Raw genomic sequence first — 26,680 nt, 5'->3', positions numbered from 1 at the left:
GTCTGCAGTCACGAACCAAAAAACAAAACAAACGAACCAGCCTAAAGTTCATGGCAGTTCATCAGAAATGGGATCTGATGAACCGCGGTTCATAAACCTTGAACTGGCCTGGTTCGTGCTTAATTTTGGTTCGTATTTTGGTTTGTGCCCATCTCTAATGGCAAGTACTCTACTCTATTGAATCAAGGCCTAATGGTTGGTTTGATATAGCAAATCCATGGTTCTGATTGTACTCAAATGTGTCATTTGGGGAGACTTTTCCTTTACAGCTAATCTGAAGCCCATTCCTGGACTAGATTGACCAGTGGGCCTAGTCCCATTCAAAGTTATAAAATTATGCACAATTCAAAGAAAGAGAATGGAGATAACTTTTTCTCTCTTCCCCATAAAACAGGAACTTATAGGCACCTAATTAAATTGAGCAGTAGTTTCAACATGGACAAAAAGAAGTACTTCTTCATTCAAAAGTAATCAATTTGTGGAATTCACTGTCACAGACAATAGGGATAGCTACTAGTTTCCTAAGCTATATTAGACAAATTGATGGAGGACAGATCCATTTATGGTTATTATCCATTGGTAGAAGGAACATTAACAATCTGAGATATGCAGATGATGACACCACGTTACTGGCAGAAAATAGTGAAGACTTGAAATGACTACTGATGAAGGTTAAAGAACAAAGCACCAAAGCAGGATTACAACTAAACATCAAGAAGACAAAAGTAATGACTACTGAGGAATTACACAATTTTAAAGCTGACAATGAGGAAATCAAAATTGTTCAAGATTTTCTATTCCTTTTTTCAATCATCAACCAAAAGGGAGACTGCAATGAAGAAATCAGAAGAAAATTTAGACTTGGAAGAGCAGCTGTGAGGGAGCTAGATAAGATCCTTAAAGATAAAGATGTCTCTCTGGGAACCAAGATCAAGATCATTCAAACTATGGTATTCCGCATTACGATGTATAGATGTGAAAGTTGGACGGTGAAGAAATCTGACAGGAAGAAAATTGATTCATTTGAAATGTGGTGCTGGAAGAGAGTTTTGTGGATACCATGGACAGCCAAAAAGACAAATAAGTGGGTACTAGATCAAATCAAGTCTGAATTCTCCCTAGAAGCTAAAATGACAGAACTGAGGCTATTGTACTTTGGTCACATCATGAGAAGGCAAGAGTCTCTGGAAAAGTCAATAATGCTAGGAAAAGTAGAGGAAGATCTAAATCGAGATGGCTTGACTCAACAAAAGAAGCCATGTCCTCCAGTTTGCAGAATCTGCTGAAGTCTGTTAATCATAGGTGTTTGGGAGGTCTTTCCTTCATAGGGTCACCATAGGTCAGAGACAACTTGATGGCTCATAACACACAAACAGCCAGAATGCCATCATGGAACCTCCATGTTTAGAGGTAGTAACCCTTTGAATACCAGTGCTTAAGAGGCTACTGCAAGGTAAGGCTTTAACCTCCATGCTCTGCTTATGTATCTTCCAGGGGCATCTGGCTGGCCATTATCTGAAACAGAGTAGGCTAGGTGAATTATTGGTCTGATCCGGCATAGCTCTTCATATGTTCTTTTATCCATATAATACTAAATGGATGTGAAAGTTGAACAATGAAGAAAACTGACAGAAAGTTGATTTATTTGAAATTTGGTACTGGAGGAGAGTTTTCTGGATACCCTGGACGGCCTAAAAGACAAATAAGTGGGTTCTAGATCAAATCAATTTTGAATTCTTCCTAGAAGCTAAAGTGACAAAACTGAGGCTATTGTACTTTGATGACATCATGAGAAGGCAAGACACATTGGAAAAGTCAATAATGCTAGGAAAGGCGGAAGGCAGTAGGAAAAGAGGAAGACCCGAAATGAGATGGATTCACTCAATAAAGGAAGCCACAGCCTCCAGTTTGCAAGATCTGAGCCATTAACAATAGGATGTTCTGGAGGTCATTAATTCTTAGGGTCACTAAAAATCAGAATCAACTTGAAGAAATATAACATGCACAACACAATGCTAAATTACTGCTTGGAGAACAGGAACTCTTTTATTTAAGATGGCAAATTTTAGCCAGCCTAACCAAAGAGGCCAGTTAAGTAGCCACACGCTTTTAAGAAAATTAAAGAAGTGCCCAGAACACAGGAAGCACCTTATGATTCAGGTCTCCATCTGGCTTCTCACACTGAGTTTCCACCACAGAATACTCTATGATGTTCCTTGGTTTCACTGGCAAACTTTAATTGGGGGTAGGGTTTGTTTCATTTTGTACTCCCTCACTTTTAAGGGAATGCTTCTGAGAGGGTCATTGCAATACATTTTTCTGTGTCTAGTACTTATTCTATGAAGAAGAGACTGCTAAACACTACAGAATCAGCTGAACAAGGCAGCAAAATTTGGCCAAACATTTCACTTCTACTTCCCAACTCATATTTTGCCCTGGGCTGAATCTTGAAATGTCCTCAATGGACAGTTGGACATTCTGAGAACAAAATTCTAAATTTCTCTCACTCATACTCATACTCTCACACACACTTTCCTACCTTTGTCCCAATCATTTGACCAACAGAAGCAAGATAACCATGCTTCATCCTTCTATATCCCACAATAAAATTATCAAACTTCTCCTCTCTCATCAGGAGAGAGGAGGACCCATCAATCCTTTAAAGCAGTTCAATACTGAAGATTCTTTGAAGTTATCAGCATAGGTACCCAGCTATCCCTGGAGGTTTTCTTCACATTAATTAATCTGTTAATGAATCCTTGCGAGCAAGCAATAAAGATCAATGATGTCTGCATCAACATACTTGGCTGATCTGAGAGAGAGAGGTGACAATCTTTTTCATGTGGTTCTTCCAAACTGAATTCACTACATGGGGTTAACTGGTTTTAGAGGACCCAGCATCTGGGAAGTGTGCCTCCAACTGGAAAGAAATGGCACTGTTCATTGCCAGCCCTCTTTCTGAGCCTTCTTGTGCTTAGTAAGAACCAGTGAGGTGTAGTGGTTAGAGTGTCAGACTAGCATCTCAGTGACCCAGGTTTGTTCCCAATCGGCAATGGAAGCTTGTTAGGTAAGCTTGGGCCAGTCACACAGTCTCAGCCTAACCTATCTTGCAGGGTTGTTGTGGGGATAAAAAAGGAGGAGAGAAGAACAATGAAACTACTTTGGGTCCCTATTGGGCAGAAAGGCATGGTATAAATGTAGTAAAGAAATAAATTCAGTCAAGCTTCAGGACAACCATCCTCAGCTGCCTGTAAGCCTTGCTTAAATAATACATGGCAGACAATATATGTCTATTAAGGTGAACCACAGATCCAATGCACCTCTGACATGAAAGAAACAGGACAGTGATCTCCCTTTGCTTCAGGGCAGGATACCTGTTCCAGTACCAGCTTGGCAACTGGCAACTGACATGATGTTTGTTGATATCCCACCTTCTTTCTCTACCATGGATGTGGTAGGAGTCTGATCCCTAGATGCCAGCAATGGATTGTTACCTTGCCTTCCCCCCATCTTTTGTGAGATGCAAGCAGGAATGGCTCTTATGAGAAGAACAAAACAATAGCAATAACATTCTTGATCAGGAGAGCCAATGTGATGTAACGGTTCGTGGTTCAGTGCCGACGACGATCCCGATGTCGTGAACCGCAACGAACATTTTCCGTTGCCGAACCGGTTTGTGGTTCATGGTTCGTGGGGCACGGAATGGTCCCCATGGCACTTAGAGAGCCCATATTCCCAGGGAGTGTTTTGAAGGCTCTCTTACAGCCATCACCCAAGTTTGGACAAGATTGCAAAAGGGATCTTGGAGTTATACCCTCTCCAATCCAAGGCCCCCAGGAAACTCCCACAAAAATCCAAGCTCAATTATACTCTCTCTGTCTCTCCCCAAAGGCTAGCAAGTGGCAAGCAAGAGCTCTGTCCCACTCCATTGCTCGCTGAAAGTGAAACTCAGCCTGAGAGCCCACGGCTATTTATAAGCACAGGTCCCATTGAGCAACACAGGAGGTCTGTGTTTGGCTGTCAGAGCTGCCTATCAGGGTTTGCAGGGATGAGATTGGAGTGTCCATGGCTACAGAACACCCCCTTCCCCCTTCCTCCCCTGGGTGTCTTCTCCCAAATTGTAACCACTTTGCAGCTCCGTAGTTGGATGGAAGACCTGCTGATCAAGGTAAGCTGGGCTTCCATTTGGGTTTCCAGGGTGACAGAAGGAGCGCAGACAGAGTTCAGGCATTCCCCCGGCTCCGTTGCCAGGGGAATTGATTGATGGCACCTGACTGTCTGGCTTCCCAAACTGCAGCCAAATGCACCGAACCAGGCCTCTCCCAAACGCTGGTTCGTTGGCTGTGGACAATCATGAACCGCCGGATCGCGATTGCGTGATCGCCAATTTCGTGGGTTTTTGAAGTTCGTAATGCAGTTCGTGCCCATCTCTAGTTAGAGTGTTAAACGAGAGTCTAGGAGAGCCAGGTTTGAGACCCCACTTTGCCATGGAAGCTGGCTGGATGTCCTTAAGGCAGTCACACACTTTCAATCTAACCTGCCTCACAGAATTGTTGTGAAGATAAAATGGAGAAGAGGAGAACAATGTAAGCTGCTTTGGGTCCCCCCAGGGGGGAAAGGCAGGGCATAAATGAAATAAATAAATGTTGTAGAACCAACAGATGAGAACAATTTCATTTTGAGGATGAGTTGAACATTTTGTATCACTTGCATCCTAACAGGTCTGAATTGTAAAACAGAGATATACACAAGCAAAGACTTGCCAGGGAGAAAAAGTCCTATTCCATCACTTGTAGGGCCAGCTCCCACTGCTAGCTCGGTTTTCCCTCTTTCCTCCACCATTACAGAATCCATTCTTCCACCCATCCCTTCTCTGCTGGATAGCTCTATTTCTCCTTCTCTCCCTTGTCCCCTCCTTCTTCTTATGGTACTGATGGCCAGCACCACTGTCTCAATTTTGGGTTCTGTTTTGCACTGTGCCAACCAAAAATCTTTTCTGCATGTGTACATACATTAGTGTTAATATGTGTGGGAGGGGGAGGTCCTCCCTCCATTTTTTTAACTGTTGGGATTTTCTGCAAACCTAGGGCTTCCAGCACTAGGGGTGTGCACTTCGGGTATCCGATTTGGGGAAAATACCCAAATCAGACCTGATCCGCAAAGATTCGGAAACCCTGAATCAAAGGTTCCTGAAGCAATTCCGGTTGCTTCACGAAGCTTTTGGGGCCTTTCCCAGACTTCAATGCCCCCTGCGGGCCAGTTGAGGTTTAAAGCGCTCCCTCCCACCACCTCACTTACCTGTGCCTTCCTGGTGGCAGAGGAGGAGGCAGCATGGGTGGCAGAGGCACTGGCTCTGGCCTTCCCCACCGCCCAGCTGGCCACTGCGGTGGGGGAGGAGGTAGCACGGGCCATTAAATTTGTGGGTTTTTTTAATAAGCTTTTTCACACCTCAAAAGTGGTTTTTTCATTAAACAACCTAACTTCATGAAAATTTGTCACTGTGATTTAAAATTCAGGCCAGTAGTCTAGCTGGTTTAGAATGTGCCAGCCAAATTATTGTCATAGGCTAGCCAGAAATTGAAGAATGGACGAGGAAATTGTTGCACATGGCTGAAATGGACAAGTTAACAAGAAATTTGAAAGATCAAGATCCGAAAAGGTTTTTGGAAGATTGGAAAAAACTAAAAAAAAATATGGAAAAGAGATGGGATGTTAAGGGACAATTATGGTCTTTTGAAGGGTTTTAAAGATATTAAGTAAGATAAGATATAGCTAAGATCTTTACCAATAACGAAACAAGAACAACTATAGTATAGAGATAATGTGATAATAATAATGGGGGGTTGGAGTGCTGTTGGAAGTCAACATGGAAAAGGGGGAGGGGGGGGGCGGGGAAATATAGCTGTGGGAAATTAAATGAATTGTGCATGTATTTTAATCTGATTGTATTGACCCATCCAATAAAAAAAAGTCATAGGCTAGCCAATAGGAACACATCTCATCCAATTTAAAATAGCCACATTAGCTGCCAGTTTGTTTCTGTATCCAAGTCAAGGTGCTGGTTATGATCTTTAAAGCTCTTCATGTAGGGTTTTCAGGTCACCTAGGGCTCAACCTGGGGGATGGGGACGTTGTGGGGGGCACATGCTGGAACTCTGTCATGTTGCTCTGGTAATGATGTCATTCCTGGCACAACACATTGGCAGCCAATTTTTACCAAATTGGCCTTTGGTGTGACCCCGCATCTCTGCATTGTGCCAAGAATGATATCACCCCCAGTTCCTAATCCATTCCCATGCCTTTCCCTCCTGCCGGCCAGATGACAGGTGGCAGGGGATGGAGGTAGGAGATGGAGGCTGGGAGTGGGGGACCCCTCGCCCTCACCAGAGGAATGGGAACCCTACTTTCATGACCTAGGACACATATATCTAAAGGACAATTTCCTCTCATATGTCCTCTCATTAGCCTCATGCGTCAACCACAGGTTGCCACCCACTGGTTGTTCCTCAGCCAGAGCCCATGCTTTTTACATTGTAGCCCCTACTTTGCCAAACAGCCTCCCTGAGGAGGTAAGCGGAGCAACATCTTCAGGAGGTGCTGCAAGGACATTTGATTTGCCAGGGCTTTTAGTGGATTGTAAAACTGCAGGCATCTTTTGGGGAGAGTTGGGTATCTGGGGTTTTATTCTAATGGTTTTAATAATTATGATGTTTTAATTGCAACTCATATGACATTTTAATTGCAACAGTTATGATGTTTTAATAGCAACTTTTAATTGCAACAAGGAAAGGCAGGATATAAATATTTTAATAAACAAACTAAATAAGTTTAGTAGCTGTTGGTCTTCTCTTGAAATTTCAAGCACAGCATATCACTTATCTGTAGCTGACTCTTTCCCATTTATATATTTGAGACTTTGGGATTTATCTTGGTGCTGTTAGTTTTTTCATTTATGAGTACTTTCCAGTTTTTATGTGGTTGAAGCAGGAAAGCCTGAGGAGGTAAATGGTCTCATATGTTTTTTCCTCCTTTCAATAGCAAATATTTTGTCAAGGAGACTTTCCTTCTAAATTCCCACAGCTCAACTCTTACACTGATCGTGTGATAAATCCTAGCAGAAAGGAGCTTGATGGATTGTTTACTTGTTGTAATAAATAAAGTTTAAGATACAGCCAGCTCTCAGGTGTATTTGATCTATGGAAGGGCCACACTTGAGTCAATGTATGTGCTTCTCAAAGAAATCTCAACAGTCTCCATTACATGGTAACAGCTCCTACAGTCAACAGAAAAGAATGTATTCTGTAATCCTTCAGACCATTACTTACTTACTTACTTACTTACTTACTTACTTACTTACTTACTTACTTACTTACTTACTTACTTACTTACTTACTTACTTACTTACTTACACCCGACTTTTCTCCTCTGTGTGGACCCAAAGTGGCATACACTATTTCCCCCCTTCTACATTTTATCCCCCAAACAACCCTGTGAGGCAGGTTAGGCTGAGCAAGAGTGACTGGCCCTAGGGGATCCAGCAAGCTTCCATGGCCAAATGGGGATCCGAAACTAGGGCTCCTAGATCCTAATCTGACACTCTAACCAATATACTAGGGAGTTGAAATTAAACCCAAATTAGCCATTTTGGAGCCAGCACATGAATATCCAAGCACTTCTGGAATTTCTGGAGTAACACAAATTTCGCTCTTGGAATTTCAGATCCTTCAGGGAGGCAGGGGAAGAGAGGGCAAGCTGGTTGGGACAAACAGCCTTTAGGCAGTGTGTTGCTCCTTTAAATTTTAAAGGCAAAAGGACTGACAGCTGAAAGTCTCTCAGCCTCCAGAGGCCAGATGTGCATGAAACTGAAAAGAAAGGCCAGGCATAGGATTGCCAGCACCTGGTTGGGAAAATCCTGATTTGTGGAGTGGAACTTGTGGAAGGTGGAGGTTGGGGAGGGGGAAAGGACCTCAACTGGTTATAATGCCATAGGCGCCACCCTCCAAAGGAGCCATTTTCTCCTGGTGAACTGACCTCTGTCATCTGGAGTTCACTTGTGATTCTGGGAGATTTCCAGTCCCCACTTGGAGGTCAGGCCTTTCATGGGTCTTTGAATTTAAAGGGAAGGCCTGAGAATTTACTGCGCTGGCTATCATCTTTGGCCAGCAGAGCTTGCTTGGGTCCTGGCAGTCAGAGTATGTGCCAGTGGGCCAGCTTCTGGTTGTGAGGCTTGGCTGGTATGAGGTATGGGTCTGGGAATCACCAGCAGACCTTTGTGAGACTTGACATCTCTCCAGACAGAGTCTTGTGAAGCATCACAAAGCCTTCTAGAGCCTTGGAAATCTCTGCCAGCAATTAGTGTGCCTCACATCCATCAAGCCTCACAGCCAGGATCCAAATAGATGTGTCTATTCATTTGCTAAAATTGTTTTTTTATGTACCTGGCCTGCCTTTTGCTGAATCAGATCATTGGGTCCAGATTGGTTTGCTCTGTCTGGCGATGGTTTCCCCAAGGGTCTTGCACAGGTAAAGGTTTTTTACAACCCTACCTCATGAGATCCTTTGATTGAAGATGCCAGGGATACAAACGTGACCTCCTGTTGAGTTGTGGACCTTTCCTGCAGTGGCCAGGGTACCCAGTTTTGTATTGTAGTTAAAAACAAACAAGCAAACACAAAAACCCCTCTACCTGGCAGTTGTGAACAACCGTTAATTTTTTTAATTGGGTGGTCCTAAGTTTTTTTTTTTCATTAGGCAAGACTTAATGAATTTGTGGACATAAATCCATGCTTAGAATTTTATAGCCTTTCACATCTTCTCATCTTGTATATATTCTTTTTTTAAAAGAAGGAAAACAGCCTATCTGCATGCATAGGATAGCTTCTCTACATCACTGTAGCATTGTTGCTTAGAATGGCATGGTGGTCTTTCTGATCAAGGGTATCATGAAAGGGCTAATTAAAGCATGGCACTGGCCAGGCAAAGGAATTCATCCACCTGTCTCTGCATCTGCACACTATAGTTGTCTCTTGTGATAAGCAGCTACCCTTGCTTAGATACCATGCCAGCTGGCTTTAGCCCAGGATGGTGTCGTGTTGATGGGTGGCAGCAGCCCAGTTTAAGTGAGAGGCTGTGTGACTGCAAATTCTCCCTACAGAGTTCTTTGCCTTGCCAGGATCACAATTCAATCAGCCCAGAGTATTTAACTCAAGGCATTCATAGAATCATAGAAACAAAGAGCTGGAAAGGAGTCTGAGGGTCATTCAGTCCAACCCTTGCATAAGTAGGGTTGCCAGGTCCAGGTTGGGAAATTCCTGGAGATTTTGGGGGGGTGGAGCCTAGAGAAGGTGGAGTTTAGGGAGGGGAGGGACCTCAGCAGAGTATAATGCCATAGAGTCCACCCTCCAAAGCAGCCATTTTCTCCAGGGAAACTGATGCCTGTTGGCTGGAGATCAGTTGTAATTCCAGGAGATCTCCAGCTGCCACCTGGAGGCTGGCAACCCTATGCACAATGCAGGCAATTCACAGCTACCCGCCACTCTCCCAGTGACCCCTGCTCAATGCCCAGAGGAAGGCAAAAAACCTCCAGGATCCCTGGCCAATCAGGCCTGGATTGGGTCCCAAAGTGACCCCAATCAGTATTACCCTGGGCCTGTAAGAAAGAGCAACAAGAGCCTAGCACTGGATCATTGCTGGATCATTGCTTCCTGGCCTCCCTCTCCCGATCTGCCTAAGTTCATACTGAGTCATAGAAGAATAATCATTCCACTAAGTTATTCCTTTTTTTGAAATACTATAAGAATTGAATTCATTGAGTCATTGAACGATGCTGATTTATGTAATAGTATGTTTAGGACATGCTTTTTGCTAGAAGAAAGTACATATGACTCACTTTCTTTTACCTCGAACATGATATGTCTTGCTTCAGTCATGAAAAATGTATGATTTGGCATGGAGAAATGTTATTTTTATACCCCTCTAAACCTTTCCAAACATACCTCCCACCCGGTATGATAAAGGCTGGGCATGTTTGGCTGGGTGTGATATCTGCAGTTTTACTGGATGTCCACTTATCTCCACTCTCCTATTGGGGAAAACACACACATCAAAACTGGGAAACAACTTTTGAAAAATGAACAAGGCACTGAAAAATTGCATACCCTGATGAATGGAAAAGAAAGTCTGCCAAGTGTGCTGATTAGAATGAATGAATAAACAAAAAAATACCTTGGGGTTCTTCATGCTGAAATCTTTGCCTTCTCTTCTAAAGAACTACTTAGCATTAAAGACTCTTAAACAGGAGACATGAAACACTTAGAAAATGGACTACCTGGCACCCCTGATGCTAAATACATTGTCTCCGGAGTAAATTCTATTATTGCAGGAGCATTAGGTATGCACGGACCAGATTGCAGGATTCATGAATAGATCTTAACAGGGCTTCATTTGGCTTTCCAAGCTTTAATCAAGATTGTTAGCTTGGGGAAATTGCTTCTGTTTCCTGTGATCCTTTCCTTTGTTTATCCTTACTCTTAAGAGCTTTGTGTATTCTGCAAATCTATAATCATACTCTGTAGACACAGAAACAGGCATAGAGTTTAACTTCCTGCAAACCTCATTTTTCATTTAAAGAATAAGTTTCTACTGCCTAAACTGAAAATGTGAAAGCAACGCCTTACGAAATCTCAGAATCAAGATGTAATGTTCATTAGGGGACCGATGTAAAGTGCCATCAAGTCATGGCCAACTTATATCAACTCCCATAGGGTTTTCTAGGCAAGAGACAGAAAGAGGTGGTTTTCCCATTGCCTGCCTCTGTATAGCAACCCTTGACTTCTTTGGTGATCTCCCATCCAAGTGCTAACCAGAGCTACAGCCTGCTTATCTTCTCAGATCTAACAAGCTTGGGCAGGCCGGGACCATCCAGGGCACAGCAGGGGCTCTTTAGCACCACAAGGCTACAAACAGGGAAGACCATGGAAGCACATTTCCACACATGACCCTCCTCAGCAACCCTGAATTTCCAGAAGAGGGGGAAGGAAGAGTTCCTCTGCTATAATGTTGTGTAACCTCAGGGTGAGAAGTACATGCTCTAATTAAATCTTACATATGTTACATAAAGAAATGTTGATGTACAAGAAATCAGAGATGCTAACTTGTTCTTCCCATTGATGTATGGAGGAGGGTGCCCTCCAGTTATCACACAGGCTTGAGTTTGCAGGCCTAATGTGGCCATTCCAACCAACACAAAACCGCACAAAACATAATGCTCTGCTAGGCCCACCACTGGAACACCTGGCAAGAAGTGGGATTTCTGTTGGTAATATTCTGTTTACTTGAGTACTACTTTTCATACTACTGTAAACTTCTGAGAGTGTGCTTCTAGAGAAATCTACTTTGAAACAAGGCAACAATCTTAGCAACAGAAATAGGAACATTCAAAATAAAAGAATGTAGATGGACTAGATATTGTTAGTTCTCAGAATTTACAATGCTATAGTGGCCTCTGCACATTTTGAAGTTGGGTTCAGAATCCACACTTCGTATTCTGTGTAACAGTCAGACATGAGTTGCAGGTTCTTATCCATTCTCACTGGCCTGCAGTAGAAACCAACACGTGTACATGTGAATTTTACTACTAAGTGATATAAATTACACAAATGGAGGAGAAGTGATACTAAGTGATATCGTGCCTCTCGAGATCATTTCAGGCTGGGAAAATGGTACAGGTGAAGAGGAAGACTGAAGTACTTTCTCTATGTAAGCATGGGAATTTATGAGAACCTGAAACTCCAGTCTGACTGTTACACAAAATGCAAAGTGGGGAGTCGGACTCCAGACTCAATCCATGTACTTGATTAAAACTACAGAAACCAGGTCTCCCACATCAGAGCTCTATTCTGCCTTCTGCCATTCATCTGGGTTGCAGGAGGGGAATGCCAGGAAAAATAGGCGGAAAGCACTATGCCAGCACTATCATATCATTTCCAGAGCAACTCGGAAGTGATATCATTGCATGGGGTGATACTCTAGCGTTCACACTAAACTCTATTGTTAAACTATATAGTTTTGGGCAAATGCTAGAGCATTGCCCAACTCAAATGATGTCACTTCCAGGTCATGCTGGAAGTGATCTCCCACCAGTTGCCAATCACAGGTGGCAACCCTGGTTAAGACAGAAGGGATCATTTTCCCATTCAGAAGATATGGAGTCACTCTGAATACCTGAGCCAAATATGCTTTAGAAAGCTACGTCAGTGTTCTGCCATTCTTTGCATTCGGGATTCAAATAATATCACTTGGAACAGTTTGCATTGTATTATATACAATAACAATAAAGATCAGTGCATAAAAGTCCTTTTTTAAAGCATCTAGTCAATCCTCATAAATCTCTGAAATGACTTTTATGTGTCATATGAGAAAGAATTTGTCAGAGAGAGTTCCAGAATTCACTGAAGCTACACAGAAACCGAGAAGGAAGTTTCTCAGTTCCCGTGATGTAGATTGTAATGGTTGTATTTGAACTACCCCTCCCCCACCCTCTTTTGACATTTTATGTTGTTATGATTTTGCAGTTAAACAATAAACTGACTCAACCTACATAAAGGCATAGTACCTATACTAAGGATTACTCAAGGAGAAGGCATACGTGCATAGATTTGGAAAGAGAAGAACATTTCAAGAGCCTTTGAATGAAGGACAAAAGGGAGAAAATGGTGTGTGTTATGTAGGAACAAGAAACACATTAAACGACAGGAGGAAGAAGAAAATGGCAGGACAGGAGAGAAAGGCAGTGAGACTTTGGGTATTAGAACAAAATCCCCAGATCCTAGCCTGACACACTAATATCTACACCATACTGGATTTCATGAAGCGGGCATCTCTCCCCCATCATCTCTTCATAGTCTTGACTCCTCATGACTGCAACATGGAGGGACACCCTGAACTTAGGAGCCATTCTAGAAGTCTGGTGGTCAGATGCCGCCTTCATGTCACCTAGAAATTAGAATTATCTGGGCAACCGCTAGAGATGGGCACGAGCCGAAATACGAACCAAAATTAAGCACTAAGCAGGCCGGTTCGTGGTTCGTGAACCACGGTTCATCAGATCCCATTTCTGATGAACCGCCATGAACTTTAGGCTGGTTCATTTGGTTCGTGACTGCAGACAGCCTGGTGCCAATCGATCAGTTTCCTAGGCAACAGGAGATGGACTTCCTGTAGACCTTCTGTTGATCCAGAAGCGACCTTCTTCTGGCCCGGAAGTGACCTTCTGCTGACCCGGAAGTGATGGTTTTCCTGACCTGGATGTGACATTTTCACGAACCAAACAAACCGGTTCGCGAACCAGGGGCAGGTTTGTGAAAGTTCATGGTTCGTGTTCATGAAATTTGACGAATCACGAACTGCATGGTTCGTTTTTTTCCAGTTTGTGCCCATCTCTAGCAACCGCCACATAGCAAGAGGAAGAGGAGGCATGTCTGTCATCCAGAGGCTAGTTAGGTCTCTAATCAGTGCTATCAGAAGCCAATGAACATTCCTTCTTTTTTGCAATCACAACCTGGGATTGTTTATGTCTTCCTGCTGTACAAAACAGAAGTCAAGCCAAGAAGGAACTGGCCAATGAAGATGAGACAAAAAGCATTTTCAGACATTACAGTCCACACATACCAGGGGACTGACAGGGCCAGCACATCCATTGAGGCGGGTCCGGCAGCCGCCTTGAGCGCTGAGGCGCTGGAGGGGGCACTAGGGGTGGGGTGGGGGTGTTGCAGAGCTGGCGGCGGCAGTGCTGGTGGCTGAACAGGAGGGCTGGGAAGCCGCCCACGCGCCCGGCTGCCTGCCATGCCTGGCATGCAGCTGCTGCAGCCTCCCAGCCCTCCCGCTCAGTTGCCCCATGCTGCCACCACCTGCACACAGCTGCGGGCCAGGCGCAGCAGGTGGCCAGAGTGGCGCGGGGCATGCTGTGTGATGACACCATCATGCAGTCCAGGTGCACACAGCAACAGCCCTGAAGCTAACCCTGGCCTTAGGTGCCAGAAACTCTGGCACCGGCCCTGGGACTGACAACCATAGGTAGATCCTCCTGATATATGCAGCTATCATGCTTCGCTTCTCTGGACAGGGCCTTATGCAGTTAGGCAAAATCAACAGCTGCCTGTACATGCACATTCTCTGTCATGGCCCCCACCTTATGGAACAGCCTGCCTGAAGAGTCAGGAAAGCTCACATTCTCTGGCTTTCCACAAACTGTGCTAAACCAAATTAGTCAGGAGGGCCTTCTTACACAGGTAATAGGACTGTGCAGTAAGGAAATGGTTCAAAGAGATACTTTGATAAAAGGATAGAGACTATAGACTATACTACTGTGCACTGTCTGTTACTGTCATTTATTATGTCATGTCAAATACTTATGTTTTGTTTCAACATACTATCAGTTCTGTATCAGATTTCTGCAGTCTATACCCTATCGTATTGTTTGTTGAATGCCCCAGCTTCACCTTGAGTCTTGGTGAGAAAGGCGGAAAATAAAAATGCTGTCTGAAAGGGGGAATTCTTAGACTTCCAGCTTTGGAACACGTGAACCAAAAAAATGGTTTGGGTTTTTTATCACTTCTACCAAGGCTACATGGAACATTTGGCAGGAATGAGCAGGTAGGCAGACTGTAAACTAAATGAAATGACTACTCCCCAGTCATTGATGGAGTTCAAAATGATGATTCTGCTGTCTGTCAATCCAAGGGGTGGCAAATCAATCCAGTGGGCATGTGTGCTGCTCAGTAACATAACTTGGACAAGTTTATACATGCAGTAGTCATCAGGGTTCAGTAGACTTTGAACTTTTGAAGATGGGATCCACTGAGCAAACACACTTGGCTAAGTTCTGTGGACAGAAATTAGCTTTTCCACAGAGACTCACAGAAGGAACTTCAAAGTCAGGGATCTAGTAAACTGGTTCCTGTTACGAGGTTTGGGTTTCTAGGAGTACCCAAATGGTGTGCAGCTATATTTCATTGGTTTCCATGCCACAAGTTAATAGCAGAAGCCAAGGGAAGGTGGGAAAGGAAGAACTATGATTATTAATAGAACGTGCTATTTCATACATCTTAAATATTCCACTCCTGCTGTGAATTAAGTGTTTGCATGTCTTGGCAACCGATTGACGTTCATATGATTATCTCTTCACAGAATAAAGTTCTGTTTTATCATCCTCTCCTTTAACAGGGATATATGGGTGATACAAGCAAAACAAAGTTTAAGCTAAAAACTTAAAAGGAACATCCTTAGGTTTCTGCCACTGTTCAGCAATAGTTTTTCTTTGGTTTCACTCTAATCACAGAGGCTGCTTGTAGAACATGGAAAACAAAAAGGAAATGGAAGAAGAATTTCCCCTTTTTTAAAATAGCAAGTCATAAATCTACTCAAATATAGAGTCTGTCATTTAATCCTGGTCTTTTATCTTTATGAAGAAAGTTTTATTGCTGGATCATTCTAAGGTGTCAACGTCAAACCCTCAACTGGATTAAATTTATCATATATTAACTTACAAAGTGATATACTTACAAAGGGATATGCTTTTCCTGTTTCTTTGCAAGCTGGTGATATGATAGAGAGGGGGAAATGGCATTTCTAGTTATGTGTTTTATATAGAGACAGAGACAGAGACAGAGATATAGGTTTTAATGAATTATATTTTGGACCAGTGTCTATATTTATATGTTGTCTTTACTCTTTCATTATTAACTTTAAAAAGGGTTAGACAGGCAACAGCAAAGATCCAGAGGCCCACATAGAGCTCTTGTGTACACAGTGTTGCAGCTTTTTCAATCTTGCCTAATTCCCCATCTTATTACGGCCACTGTACAACATGGCTTTTTTCCACGTAGGTTTCATGATCCCTAGCATAGCTTTTCTGACGATCAGTGAAGAAAGTTAGATCTAACCCACAAAGTGGCACTCTTTCTATGACGATCCTTATGATATCAGCAAATATTCTTAAAATTCAGGGGAACTTTGGCAATGGCTTCCAGTGCAGTGTGGGAACTGATTCTGCTAAGCGCTAGGAGAGCAAGGCAATTTCTGCTCTAAGTGAGAAAACATTGCTCGATATTTATTTATTTAGATGTTCATACACTGCTATTCCCCATAATGGGGACCCAAAGTTTCTTACAACAGTGTTCTGCCATGCTCTGTTGATGTTATCTCTGTGTATTGATGTTATCTCTGTGTATTGACTCTTGCTTGTGCCTTTGTGTTTCAGTCATTTTCATTCCTTGCTTTGACAAAGTCTGGAGATCATTCTTACTCACCATAGGTGATCAGGTGATAGTTACTTATCAGCCAAGATCATAGTGACCTTTGATGTGATCTTAGGTTTTTCAATCCAAACTGACACTTAGGACTTAGAAAATCTGCAGCTGCTGCCGAGCTTCCCATTGTTTTCACAGGTTTGAAAGAGTTCTGTATGCATTTGCATCTGATCACCTCAATTAAAGCAATGAGAAAGAAAAGACCAGTGGCAAAGCTTTCCAGCCAAGCACTCCTTGTAACGTGCAAGATCCTTTGTTTCTGCCTCGGTTAGATGTGCTCCACATAAGTATGCTATTCCAGTGAGAACAAGGAGTTCTTCAAACAACACGCAGTGCTTGTCAGCGGGAGGACACACGCAGCTCTCAAGGCAAGAGGATAAACGGACTGAACAGGAAGCACCAAAAGGTTCATCATTTGAAAGAAATGAATCAAGGTAAAAACTCATAAACTACATGTGTCAGGAGAAAGTAGAAGATGTATAAATAAATAAAGCCCTGAAGTGATAAGGTAGAGAGAGAGTCATCATGAACTTCTCCAAATTCAGTCCCCAACAACAGAATAAATGTGATGGAAGGAATAAGGCACAGAAGCAAAAGAAGACAGGGCATTGGCACTTTTAATTTTTTAAACATTTATCTTGTTTGTGTTTTAATTTTAAAAGAACATAAAGTAAACAAGAATTAAGCTCCCCTATTATAAAACTCACTCTAACTAGGCATCCTAGCTATATCAGAAGAAGTGAGCTGTGACTCACGAAAGTTCATATCCGATCACAAATTTTGTTAGTCTTATAGGTGCTACTGGACACTTACTCTTTTCTACAGTTACAGACAGACCAACACGGCTACCCATCTTGATCTATGCATCCCAGTATAAACTCTGAGCATATTTTGGGCTCTTTGGGGATTTTTCAAAGCTTGAGGAGCCCAGCTCCCACCTTTCCGGAGTTCTTTCCCCCCAAGTATCCAAATTGAGATGATTCTTCTAGGCTAATCAATGTTACCTCAATGTTTACTTTTTAAACTTTGTTTAAACCATCTGGTTTAAAACATCTTTTTTTTTTAATCTGGTAAAATGAATTCCCTTAATGCATTTTTTTAAAGGCCCATTTCCCAGAGATGCAAATGAGCTGATGTTTGTCCTGCATTATTTTGGTTTGTATCCCCATAGCAAATGGGAATATTAACCTTTGCTTTGGAAATGAAGGGGGCTTAAAAGGACACTTCCCCTCATTTCCTTTAGGTTCCACTCTGTATGCTTCCCAACAGACTGTTTTCTAACTGCACCTGTTGCTCTTTCTTTACACATATGGGTTTCCCCCACAGGTCAAAGGACACACCCCCAGAACCACTGCCGATCAGGAAAATAGAGCAGAATGGAAGGCTGAAGCCTCTTTACCACATGCATTATAGTCACAATCACAAGTGGGAGGGGCTGTGGCGCAGTGGTAGAACATCCGCTTTGCATGCAGAAGGTCCCAGGTTCAGTCCTCAGCTTCTCCAGTCAAAAGGACCCAACAGCAAATGATGCAAAAGATCTCAGCCTGAGACCCTGGAGAGCCGCTGCCAGTCTGAGTAGACAACACTGACCTTGAAGGACCCAGGGTATGATTCATTTTAAAGCCACTTCATGTGTTCGATCTGCATCAGGTGTTGCATGAATGGAAATCAAGCAGAACCTTCTAGTCATATTTAACTGATAACATGGATTGAGACCACAGACCCAAGAAGTGTGTTTGACATTATAAGGAGGTTTCATCTCTTTTAAGCTCCCCTGGATACTTGACAAAATCATCCAGGGCTATATCTAAACAACTGATGCCCGCTGAGAAAACATTCAAAGCTGACAATACTTACATCACAACGGCAGGTTTGAGACACTTGAAATCTTCCCTAATGGTCCATGTCCAATTTTACATCAGGTAGCATGGGGAAGAGGACCCCCTCACCCCAAGCATAAAGAAGCCCCAAATGTATGTCAAAATCATGTTGATAAGGTCCACAGAACATCCACAAGACACACAAATTGACCCACATTTCCAATGCTACTGCAAGAAGTTTGAGCAAATCAATGTGGATGGAATTGCAAATTGCGTTTATGGTGAAGCCATCGCATGCCCACTTCCACATGGACTTTGCTCACTCCAAACCACAAAAAAACAAGTTGTGTGACTAGTCAGAAATGTGGGGCTCCTATTTCCTGTGGACCATCTGAAATAAGAGTTTAGGGGAATTCCAGAAGCATGGTTATTTCAGAACTGAATTGCACAAGATCTGAATCCATCCCTATGGACTGTGTTATTAAATGGTAAGCCAGAAGCAAATTCACAGTTAGCTGAACCACACACACAATTATCCCCACGATAAAAGGTGTTGACTTTTTGGTCACACTGGTCAGGACTGTGTATGTACAGTTTATCAAACCCTTGCAGAAATGTCCTATGTGGAGAACTGGAGATAAAGTTTCAGGCCTTCTGACAAAAGCTCTGCACATGTGAAGAGAGAGGCAACAGGCTTGACTCAAAACAGATACTCAATGAGATCAGTTATTCTCTGAGCATCCTGTGTGTCTGTCTCTGTGTGTCGTGCCATCAAGTCGCAGACAATTTCTAACAACCCCATAAAGTTTTCAAGGCAAAAAAATGTTCAGAGGTAGTTTGCCATTGCCTGTGTCTGCATAGTAACCTGGCCTTCCTTGGTGGCCTCCCATTCAAGCACTAACCAGGGCCAACCCTGCTTAGCAGCTGACGTCTGACAAAACCAGGCTACCTGAACAGCTGTTTGATCTCAGTTTGCAAGCCTTTTCATTGCCACCTTCTGGTTAGACATTGCCCTGGAGACAGAAAAAACAGTATAGAAGATGGATTCTCATGTACCTCTAACGTGCCCCAAACTGCAGAATTACACACATGTGGTAGGGTGCAGATTTTGGAATCTACAATAGAGTGCAAAGGCTATAGTATCTTTCTCTGCTGTTCCACTAGGACAGACTAGGGCCTTATCCACATGAGTGTTTGCTTTGGCATGGATCTAAATCTGCTGAAGTTTAGTTTCAGAGCTTCCACATAAGAATCTCTTAGATAGGCTTTATCTATGAGCACAGCCCATCGGCTTCCTACAGCTAGAAGCCCTATTAGAGCTCTAAAGAACGCTGAGGATACCTGTCTTATCAATAGTTGGTCTTGTTGTATTATCAGGGCGAGTGGATCTTACTGCCTGCTCTATGGATTGCTGACCTTGGCTTTTCTTATAATCACAGCTCCCATCTAATGATTAGGTGCAATCTCAAGTAGGGCCATTTCCACGCGGCTTATGTTGTTCCGGAAAACAGCGAAATCTTGCGCGAAGACGCTGTTATCACATCTTCTTGCATGATAAGTGTCTCCTCGCACGATTTTGCACAATAACAGCGTCTTCTCACGCAATTTCATGTGAGATTTCACTGTTTTCCGGAACAAGGTAAGCCGTGTGGAAACGGCCTAGCATTGTTATGGGGATGAAAAATTCTTTTTCTAAAATCCACTTTTTAAAGATATAGCCATTGATTCTCCTCTGATGCTGCCCCTCAAAACCCACCCATTGCCAGGAACTGCCTGACAACCCCAGTCAGCTTCAGTTTCTCTAGTATTGTCCTCATGACCTCAGATCCAGTCTAAGGGTTTGTATTCTGCCCCAGTACTCTTATCCTAAATGAGGCAACTTTAAGACTGCTCCCAAAAAAGGCATCACTGGACTCTACGGATGTAACCGTTGATCAATTTCAAACCTCCCTTTTTGGGTGCGAGCTAGCTGAGTCATATTTATTTTAAAAAATACCTCTTCACTTCGCTGGAGGGGTTGTAGGCTCACATTTCCATTTGTGGTGATCATGGAAGGTAATGCAGATATTTTGGAACCCAGTCTGTACTGAAATTTACATAGTCCGAAAACTGAACAATTTCAGACCCTAAATTAGCATGATTGAATCCCTTTTCAGCCGAACACCATAACCTGTCTCACAAATCTTTAATTCAGTATTTAATGCTTGCAGCACGACTACTAGTCTCGCATCACTGGAAACACAGAATAATTGAATTTGGAAACAAGCAGTACAAGGAAACTCACCGATGAAGACTTCTAAGAAATCAGGCCACCGTGGAAGCCTTTTATGTCTTTTAACAGCTGTTTATTACACATGTGTTAATTCTGAGCGGAATAGTTTACATTCTTCAACACAAACCGGAATCCTTTGGAAAGATATTATGTTGGCTTCAAGGCTACTCTACACATTGCGTGAAAAATTCTTAATGAAGATGAAGGTTCTTTTACTTACCCTTCAAGCCTCAGTTCCATATACTTGTTACTTGTTCAACATATTATTTGTTGAACATATGTTCTGTCCTTGATGGGGGAACAGGGGGGGCAGATGGGCAAACAGAGGTTGACCTTTTATAGTGACGGAATAGGTTGATGAATCTTACCTAGTAAACCCTTGGACATTTCATCCTAATGGCAGATTTTGCAGCTGGGAGTAATATCAACATCCCTTTGATATGCTGTCCACTTGCTATTGGGCTATATGGGTTCGGCAGGCTTTGGACTTCCAGACCCCAAGTTTCGAGGTAATCGTCCCTTTGTCACACATGGGAGAGAACCTGAAGAAGGGAATGTATGTGTGCATGTATGGGATCATGTGTATATGATCAGCGTGTGAAGCTATGCGCCCATCCTTCAGCTCCTGGCCTGGAGCCCAATGTCCAGGTCTTGTGAGTCTGTGGGCCAAGCTACACATGACGAATGACACTTGAATGGCAAGTGTATTTCTCCCTGTTCACTTGCCCTCCACTCAATCCACTTGCCGTTCAAGTGTCATTTGTCATGTGTAGCTTGGCCCTCTATTTAGCTTAGTGCCCTTCCCCATACCTTTTAATGCCTTGGTCTGTATCCTTATTCTGTACAGCATTTACCCTAGAGCGGAACTACAAGTGACAAAAGGCACAGGTTGGACACTTGTCAGCTTCCCTCAAGTCTTGATGGGAAATGTAGGCATCCTAGTCTTGCAGCTTGGCTCTTTGACTGCTGCCCAATGGACTTTTCAACTGTCGCTTGTCCAACGTTCCGCCAAGCTGCCTACAAGAAAAGAGACTGAAAGCATAGAAACTGAAGGGGTTGGGCACTATTACCTGAAAGAAGGTGGGCAAGGCAAGATGGCAGAGGTTTGCTCAGTCCAGTCTAGAGGGTGTATGGTGAAGGTTGATCAAATTTCACATATGGATTGCTGTTGACCAGACAGTTATTTAATGGCAGAGTTGTAGTCATGGTTACAATAATGTTTACAGATTCCGAGATTGGTCTGGAATCACTTCACCATATAGAAAAAGTGAAGCTAAAGGAACAGGCCCTACTGGTGTCCAGCTTGGATGCTGTGGAGTGGAGACCACAATCTGCACTTCGTAAAAAAAGCCAGAAGGGACAGGTGCAATGGAACAAGAACTTTTTCTTTTTGCTACCCAATAGTGACCATTTTGCCTACCATCTTTAAAAAAAAATGGGGGGCAAACATGATAGAGTTTGACTGGAATAGAATAATGTAAGAGCTAGTAATGAACAAAAGAAAAGCTGCACTTTATTGCTGGGATTAATTTAAATCCACCATGACTTCATGTCCTGGAAAACCTTAGATAGCAAGCCATCCTTCAAAAATCATTAACTGCAGTGAAAGAAACAGTCTGTACCCTTGCTATTGAAAAGGAAAGAAATGACAATCCTCATTTGATAAAAATACACACAGGCAATTATTTTTCTGGAGCTAAGAAATATGCCATTGGGAAAGAAAATGGGTTGCCATGTTTTGCTTGAGCGCCAACATTAGTTAAATTGCATGAATTAAAGGCAAGGAAAAACTGTTTTGAGTTAAGACATATTGTGCCTGAGACAGACCTAAAATCCTCCTGCAAACACAAATGTGGCAGCACAAAGATGCACTCATCAAAGCACTCATCAAAACAGAGAAATGTTCATCACAAAAAAGCCTACTAACCATTGGCACGCTGTTCAAAGGAGCAGCTCTGAATAAAAATAGTCTTGCGGGCCTAGGCAGAGCCTATATCAGTAATACTTTCCCATTCATGGTTCCTAGGTTCCAGAAACTCGAAAATACTTTTCTTGGCACAGCAAGGGGCATAGAGGGGGTAAATTTAGGAGAAAGTCACTAAGCTGCAGTAATCTGCAAGAAGTCTCCCGCTGAAGATTTCCATGTTAGCTTTATAATTGCCTAATTCAGACCAAGAAAAGGGGAATTGGAGCCTGAAATTTTTACCACAGTAAATTTCAAAGGGGAGGGGCCACCACAAACAAGGCCACATATGTGATAGCGGCTGGTCTAATTTTTGATAATGAAGACACCCAGAGCAAGGATACAACTGAAGATTTTATTATACAGACAGGCTTATATGTAGGGTTATCAACTTTTGATTTTTTATTTTAAGTTAGTGTCTTGAGAAAGCCTGAGATGAGACAGGGGGGCAAGCCTGGCAGACTCCACCAAAAGCCCCCCCCCCAACCACTCAATTTGTTCCCCTGGCTGATGTTGGCAGACATGACAGACTGAGCCAATTAAGGACCTGGAGGACCTGGACAGAGATACACACACACACACACACAATTCTGGCATATGCAAACCTACTTTATTTTGTTTTTGTTTCCTAAATTGCGTGTGCCCTGCCTTTCCCACTGTCAATGGATTTTTTGAAATTGAGAAATGAGAAATGCGTCACACACAAAACAGGGCTATTAAGGATTATCCTCCCGGTTTTCTCCAGCATGAAAAAGATTGTGGAGCAGATCTGACTCATGCAGAGTTTTATAAACGCATACAAGCCGGATTCCCCACTCTGTGGAGAGTTGCTGGACTGGGGGTTAAATAAATTAAAGGGAACCTATATTGAGTATGACAGGCAGCAGCTCTCCAACGTCTCAGGAAGAGGTCATTTCTCATCTTGCTACTTGCCAGATCCCCCTAGCAACTGGCAGTGGTGGGCGGATTTACGGGGGGCCAAGCTACAAGTGACGAATGACACTTGAACGGCAAGTGGATCGAGGGGAGCGCAAGTGGAGGGCCAAGTGAACAGGGAGAAATACGCTTGCCGCTCAAGTGTCATTCGTCACTTGTAGCTTGGCCCTAAGTCCCAGTAGGGCTTGCTGGCAACATCTTCACATTGCTGGTGACGCATTGATGCCACTCCTCATGTGCTGGGAAGTGACACAACTGTGCCACCAGCAGATGCATTCGGGAAAATTCTATGGTTAAATGTGATGATCTCACTTCCATTGCATGGAGAATGACAGCACATTTGAACACTGCTAATGCCCCCTGTTTCCATTCCCATCGCCACTGCCACCCCAGCCACGTGAGTGGTGGCAGGAAGCCCCAGTCGGCCACTGCCCCAAATGGGGGAATGGTAAGTCTACTGGAGATCCAAGGACTGCATCTGAGGTCTTATTTAGACTTCCTTCCACTGATGTATCTGGGCTGTTTATTTTAGAGCATTTTCCAGCTTTCCATTCAGCATTCTGACAATATCACCTGAACTGAGAGAGTGAAACATATTTTAATAAGACTGAGGGAAAAAATCCAGTGGGGAATACACCCTCACAACGAGGAGATACGTGGCCAGTGGGCGCAGTACAACTAAGATATCATCCAAACAAACAACACAGATGATTTACTGTGCTGCCTTGTTAGAAGTACACTGCAATATACACCTGGTCAAAAAGGCAACGGGCGTTTTCAGATTTATATCATCACATTTTTATTGCTGTTGCCACCTGAGCAAAAGGACTGGCCCCCCAATGTTGCTATGCCTTATATTCTCAAAATAATTTTAAAAATGGAACATGTTGCTTGTTATTTCTGTCTTCTAAAAAGTTTTGCCCAGGAGATCACCAACAGTTTTTTTTAAAAAAAAATACTGAGAGCCAAAACAGACAAGATGCCCGATGTATTTACGACATGTGTCGGTTTCCCCTAAGGTTCTGCGGGAAGTGTGGTGAGAAAGAACCTCTGCCAGGGAGAGGGAGGTTGTTTCTCTAGGCATCTCGTCTAGTCCACTCGGCTCCCTCTTGTCGCCACCAGCTCCCCTTGCTCCCCTAAAAGCACTCCTCAGCCAGAGGGAGCCGAGCATGCTGGCAGCAGCGAGAGGGAGCCAATTGCACTGGCAGTAGTCAGAGGGAGCTGGCAGCAGTGACCAGCTCCTTGCCCCTCTCACCGCTGCCAGTGCACTTGGCTCCCTCGTGCATTTAGGGGAGCAAGGGGAGCTTGCCGGTGGCAGCGAGAGGGAGCCGAATGCGCTGGCAGTGGTGAGAGGGACAAGGAGCTGAATGATCAGGTGGTCTGAGGGAGCCAATCTTTTTCTTCCTGGCAGAGGTTCTTTATCACTACACTTCCTGTGGAACCTTGCGGGAAACCGACTCGTGTCCTCCACTTGTCAGATGTCCCATCTGCTTTAGCTCTGAGACAAGACAATGGTTAATACATCATTCAGAAAGATGGAAGTCCCAGAAATGTACTAGTGAGTCACACTGATTCAAAACAGAGCTGTGGCTAGCAACAACAAGCAGGAGGCGAGGGCCTGGGGCTAATAGTAAAGTGATATTACTAAGATCTTGCCGATCTCAGTAATATCTGGTGCTTCATCCAGACTTTGGTGACCTTTCCCTGTACCCGAGGGCCCAGCAAAGTCTCTACTTCAAGAGAAGGCGGGAAAGAAGAAAAACAGGAAACAAATGAACGAGGAGAGGACAGCACCCATGGGCCTCACTCTAGGGTTTTGAGGCCCTTCTCCTTCAGAAGCCTCTCTCCAACTTCTGGAAGAGTGGAGAAAACGTTAGACTGTAGCACCTTCTCATGTACTGCTAGTGTTTTCTTGTCTACCCATCCTCCATGGCTTGTAGTCTCTTCCCACATCTCCCCTGTCAGTTATATGTACTTCTGCGCAGCTTTTGGGCATGCCCATTATGTAAACCTCACCTCCTTCCTCCTGAAAGCCCTATGTCTCTATGTGACTGCCATATTTGGCTCCAGCTTTGCAGTAACTGGAAGTGCAGTAGGCAGGCTGTCGATGTTGGGCTGAAATGGTGCATTGACTGAGAACTGGGTAGGGGGGATAGCTCTGTGGTACAGAATCTGCCCTGCCAGCAGAATGTCCTGGTTTCAGTTCCTGGCACCTCCAGATAAAATGATCAGGTAGGCAATGATAGGAAAGACCTCCACTTGAAACCTTGTACTGCTGCCAGTCAGCGTAGACAATGTTGACCTCGATGAACCCATGGTTTGGTTCAGTATAAGACAGTCTCATGTGTTCTCCTCTTGAGTAGAGTCTCTTCTGCTTCAGCTGTGTAGACTTTGGCACCTGCAGAATGATGTAGAGAGGGAAGATGACAGTGGCATGGCTCCAAGACATGCACACACTTGCTCACTTAAATGTAATTGGAGAGTAGAGATGGGCACAAACCAAAATGCAAACCAAAGGTCATAACGAACCAGGCCAGTTTGGGGTTTGCGAACTGGTAGTTCTTCAGATCCCATTTCTGATGAACCACCTGGTTCATTTGGTTCGTTTTTTGGTTTGTCACTGCAGACAGCCTGGCACCGATCAATCAGTTTCCTAGGCAACAGAGGATGGACTTCCTGCAGACATTCCGCTGACCCAGAAGTGACCTCCTGCTGGCCCGGAAGTGACCTTCTGCTGACCCAGAAGTGGCGATTTGCTGACCTGGATGTGACATTTTCACGAACCAAATGAACCGGGGCAGGTTCTTGAAAGTTCATGGTTCATGGTTTGTGAAATGCGATGAACCATGAACCGCACGGTTCTTTTTTTCCTGGTTCGTGCCCATCTCTATCAGAGAACATTCTGATTGGATATATTTCCATCAGCAAGGATGGAAATATATGTTTTCTTTAAATGCTGAAATATTAGCTAATAAGCCTGGAAACCAGCTCCTGGGTTGTTTCGCCATAAGCACTGCAAGAAAAAACAGTGGCACTGCCAACAAGAACTGGGATATTTCCTCCTCTGTATCTAATATTCAAGTGGTGGGGAGCGGGGAGGTGGATGGATGTTCAGGCTTGGTAATCCTTTGTTTTCAAACTACCAGTGAGGGTTAATGTGATGAGAGATAGGTGCCACCTAACCCACTCCTTGCTGAGCTAGACTTCATTCTACAGGGGTTTTACAATTTTATTTTACAGAGTAGTAGCATTAAAAATGTGGTTCTCTGGAATGGTATAGTCCATGCCGTTGGAGTATAGCAATGTCTTGTGTACAAAGAGGAAGAGAAAAGATCCTGTAGGGAGCAGCAAGCTCTAGCTAGACTGTAGGGGGAGTAACTCT

Source organism: Eublepharis macularius, chromosome 8 (genome assembly GCF_028583425.1).
Source record: "Eublepharis macularius isolate TG4126 chromosome 8, MPM_Emac_v1.0, whole genome shotgun sequence".
Lineage (NCBI taxonomy): Eukaryota > Metazoa > Chordata > Lepidosauria > Squamata > Eublepharidae > Eublepharis > Eublepharis macularius.
The sequence above is the reverse complement of the archived record's forward strand: the minus strand, read 5'-3'. Positions refer to the sequence as shown.